Here is a 4,983-nt window from a genome sequence, read left to right as displayed (position 1 = left end):
CCGCCACTCGGCCTCGGGCGCCTGAGGGACGACCTGGAACGCTCCAGGGGCACCGCCAACGGCCTGGGGAACGCGCTCACGCGCCCGGGAAGGCGCGCGGCGCGGCGGCAACACGGCCCGCCCCACCGCGGGGAGGGCCGCCCGCGAGACACAGCCAAGAGGCACAGGCAGAGCATCCGCCGCGTCACGGAGACCCCGACACCGCCCACGCCACGAGGCACGGGGCGGGGGAGCGAGGTCGGGCCGGATTCCGCACCCCTGCCGCCTCCCACACGCCACTCGCAGCGGGGGAGAACGGGCGAGGGGACCCGCGGGCAGAGCGAGAAGAGCGGTCCCGTTCGCCATGAACGTCCGTCCCTCGTCTGGCACGGCTTAGGCCCGGCCCGGGAGAGCACAGCATCACCACATCGGTCGGCAGCATAACGCGAGGGACCCCCGAGCAAGGGAAGGCCGGCGAGGACAGCGAGCGGAGGAGCCTGCTTCAGCCTCACCGACCCCTCTCCTCCTCCAGCAAGCGCGGGCGACGACCCCAGGACGAGAACGCCTGACACGCACTGGCACGGAGCCGGTGGGATGGGGTAAGTCGCGACCGCACCCGGGTGCCGGCGGCAGGGAGTGCACGTGGTAGAGGACCCCGCGCCCCTAACCCCGCCGCCCTCGGGTACCAGAGACCGGAGGTGGCACCACGGTCGTGGGGGCGCCTGGAACGCACAAGAGCCGGCGCGCAGGCCCCAGCGGGCGGCTCAAGCGGCGGGGGTGGAAACGGGCGTCCGGTTCTCGGCCAGAGCCCGGAGCCCTCCCCGCACACGCATCCAGGCACCCGGAAGCTCTCGGGCGACTGTCACCCGAGCAGAGCGTGTCAGCACTTATCTGGCGGCACAAAACCACCCATTCGGGGGCAAGAATCGCCGCGCCCGGAGACGGGGCCCACCCACGGATCACCAGGGGAACCCCTGGATCACGGCCACGGCCACCAGACCCCAAGCACGACCCCATCGCCACCAGGCCCGGAGCTCCCGGGGCCATCTGGTCGACCCCAGAAGCGTGGCGGCAGGGGGAGCCGGGGACAGCCTCCCCGGGCCGCCCGCGCGGGCCGGGACCGGTCGGTCCCTCCCTCTGAGTCGCCGGGTCAGGACTTAGAAAAGAATTCCGCGGAGGCGCCTCCGGCGACCGGGCCCGGGGCGGGACCGTGGCTCCCGTCCCTCAGCCGGGGCTCCACCTACGCCTCGAGCCGGCCCCCTCCCGCCTCCGGACAAAGACGCGACCCGCGAAACTCGGAGAGAGAAGTCCGGTCCGACGGCCCGGACCCACCCCGGGCACGCGTCCGGGCCGGGGACGCCCTCCCCGGCCCGCCCTCGAGGGCTCCCGGGGCCGGTCCACGCTCTTCTCCAGGGCGGGACTTGGAAAAAAAAACTGCCACGGAGGAGGAGGCATCCGAGGACCGGGCCCGGTCCCCACCGCCAGAGCCGGTCGACTCGGAAGACCAGTGGGGAAAAGGCCAGCCCGGCGGCCGAGCCCGTCGCGCCCTCCACGGGCCTCCCCCGCAAGGCCCCGGCCGGTCGCCCACCTCCGGAGCGGGGCGCGGAAAGGGGATCGGCGACGCGGAAGGCCCGACCACCGGGCCGCCCTCGGGACGACGGCCGGGCACGGGACGAGCTCCCTCGCCCGTTCCCCCGCGGCGGCCCCCCACCCCCTCCCGGGGACGGAGGGGCACCGGCGGCTGCTGGTCGACCCGTCCGGGAGGCCCCACACCCCGGCCGGCACCGGGCGGCGCGGCGACAGCCACCTCCCTCAGTAGCCTGCACCTCCAATCTCCGGCGAGCGGGCGTCGCGCTCACGCCCCGGCGCCACCGGGCCAGATCCCGCCAGCGACGCCGGCCTCCCGGGACTCTGCCTCGGTCACCGCGGCCGAGTCCCGTCCCTTGGCCCGCGTCGCCGGAGCTCCGGAGGAAAGAGACGATATAAAAGCGGCCGCCAGGTGGCACCCGGCGACCGACGACCGCCTCAGCGGGACGGAGCCGGAGCGCGGGCCCGCCGGGGAGCACAGCCGGGCCGCCGGGCCGCCCGATCCCGTCCCGGAGCCCCCTCGGACCCAGCCTCCCGGCCCAGTGCGGCCCCGGGGCGTCCGCCCGCGGGCTCCCGGCCGCCAAGGCGCAGCCCCAGCCGCAGGAGGGGGACTCGGAAAAGGTTTCTCGGGCGATCACCGGGAAGGGGAAGGGGAGAGTTCCCCCCAGAGAGGCCAGGGGGCGGCCCGGGCCGGGCTGGGCCGGTGCGGCCGGGAGGCCGCCGCTTCCCGGAGCGGCTGGAGCGCCCCCGGGGTTCCCGGGAGGACTTAGAAAATCAGGGCGGGCGGGGACGGTCAAACCGAAACCAGGCACGTCATCCGAGAAGGACCGTGATGACGGGAGGAGGAAAGCTTTCCAGTCCAGAGGGCCTGTCGAAGGCAGGCGGAGAGTCTACCCTCTGAAACTGAGGAAGATGGGCAAGAGGGGCTGGCTTAAGGTGGCAATCTTTAAGCAAAAGAAACACACAAGGGCGTGGAGGCCTGGGGAAAAAGCAACACGGAGAAATCCACCCTCTGAAACTGAGGGACATGGGCAAAAGAAGCTAGCTCAGGTTGCAACCTTTAAGCAGAAAAAAAACACAAGGGCGTGCAGACCTGGCAAAAAAGCAACAGTGAGAAATCTACCCTCTGAAACCGACGAAGATGGACAACAGAGGCTAGCTCAGGTGGCAATTTTTAAGGAAAAATAAAAGGAAGTGCGTGGAGACCTGGGGAAAAAGCAACACGGAGAAATCTACCCTCTAGAACTGAGAAAGAAGCGCAACAGAGGCTAGCTCAGGTGGCAATCTTTAAGCAAAAAAAATAAGATAAAAAAATACAATGGCGAGGAGACCCGGTCAAAAAGCAACCCTGAAAAAGGTACCCTCTGAAACTGAGGAAGCAGGGCAACAGTGCCTAGCTCAGGTGACAATCTTTAAGCAAAAGAAACACACAAGGGCGTGGGGAGCTGGCGAAAAGGCAACACTGAGAAATCCACCCTCTGAAACGGACGAAGATGGGCAACAGAGGCTAGCTCAGGTGGCAATCGTTAAGCAAAAGAAACACACAAGGGCGTGGAGGCCTGGGGAAAAAGCAACACGGAGAAATCCACCCTCTGAAACTGAGGAAGATGGGCAAGAGAGGCTAGCTCAGGTGGCAATCCTTAAGCAAAAACAAAGCACAAAGGCGTGGAGCCCTGGGGACAAAGCAACCCTGAAATATCTACCCTCTGAAACTGAGGAACATGGGCAAGAGAGGCTAGCTCAGGTGGCAATCGTTAAGCAAAAACAAAACACAAAGGCGTGGAGACCTGGGGAAAAAGCAACCCTGAAATATCTACCCTCTGAAACTGAGGAAGATGGGCAAGAGAGGCTGGCTTCAGGTGGCAATCTTTAAGCAAAAGAAACACACAAGGGCGTGGAGGCCTGGGGAAAAAGCAACACGGAGAAATCCACCCTCTGAAACTGAGGGACATGGGCAAAAGAAGCTAGCTCAGGTTGCAACCTTTAAGCAGAAAAAAAACACAAGGGCGTGCAGACCTGGCAAAAAAGCAACAGTGAGAAATCTACCCTCTGAAACCGACGAAGATGGACAACAGAGGCTAGCTCAGGTGGCAATTTTTAAGGAAAAATAAAAGGAAGTGCGTGGAGACCTGGGGAAAAAGCAACACGGAGAAATCTACCCTCTAGAACTGAGAAAGAAGCGCAACAGAGGCTAGCTCAGGTGGCAATCTTTAAGCAAAAAAAATAAGATAAAAAAATACAATGGCGAGGAGACCCGGTGAAAAAGCAACCCTGAAAAAGGTACCCTCTGAAACTGAGGAAGCAGGGCAACAGTGCCTAGCTCAGGTGACAATCTTTAAGCAAAAGAAACACACAAGGGCGTGGGGAGCTGGCGAAAAGGCAACACTGAGAAATCCACCCTCTGAAACGGACGAAGATGGGCAACAGAGGCTAGCTCAGGTGGCAATCTTTAAGCAAAAGAAACACACAAGGGCGTGGAGACCTGGGGAAAAAGCAACACGGAGAAATCCACCCTCTGAAACTGAGGAAGATGGGCAAGAGAGGCTAGCTCAGGTGGCAATCCTTAAGCAAAAACAAAGCACAAAGGCGTGGAGCCCTGGGGACAAAGCAACCCTGAAATATCTACCCTCTGAAACTGAGGAACATGGGCAAGAGAGGCTAGCTCAGGTGGCACTCGTTAAGCAAAAACAAAACACAAAGGCGTGGAGACCTGGGGAAAAAGCAACCCTGAAATATCTACCCTCTGAAACTGAGGAAGATGGGCAAGAGAGGCTGGCTTCAGGTGGCAAACGTTAAGCAAAAGAAACACACAAGGGCGTGGAGATCTGGGGAAACAGCAAAACGGAGATATCGACCCTCTGAAACTCAGGAAGATGGGCAAGAGAGGCTAGCTCAGGTGGCAATCGTTAAGCAAAAACAAAACCCAAAGGCGTGGAGACCTGGGGAAAAAGCAACCCTGAAATATCTACCCTCTGAAACTGAGGAAGATGGGCAAGAGATTCTGGCTTCAGGTGGCAATCTTTAAGCAAAAGAAACACACAAGGGCGTGGGGAGCTGGGGAAAAGGCAACACTGAGAAATCCACCCTCTGAAACGGACGAAGATGGGCAACAGAGGCTAGCTCAGGTGGCAATCGTTAAGCCAAAGAAACACACAAGGGCGTGGAGGCCTGGGGAAAAAGCAACACGGAGAAATCCACCCTCTGAAACTGAGGGACATGGGCAAAAGAAGCTAGCTCAGGTTGCAACCTTTAAGCAGAAAAAAAACACAAGGGCGTGCAGACCTGGCAAAAAAGCAACAGTGAGAAATCTACCCTCTGAAACCGACGAAGATGGACAACAGAGGCTAGCTCAGGTGGCAATTTTTAAGGAAAAATAAAAGGAAGTGCGTGGAGACCTGGGGAAAAAGCAACACGGAG

The sequence above is a fragment of the Equus asinus genome, unplaced genomic scaffold, assembly GCF_041296235.1.
Source record: "Equus asinus isolate D_3611 breed Donkey unplaced genomic scaffold, EquAss-T2T_v2 contig_146, whole genome shotgun sequence".
Classification (NCBI taxonomy): domain Eukaryota; kingdom Metazoa; phylum Chordata; class Mammalia; order Perissodactyla; family Equidae; genus Equus; species Equus asinus.
The sequence above is the reverse complement of the archived record's forward strand: the minus strand, read 5'-3'. Positions refer to the sequence as shown.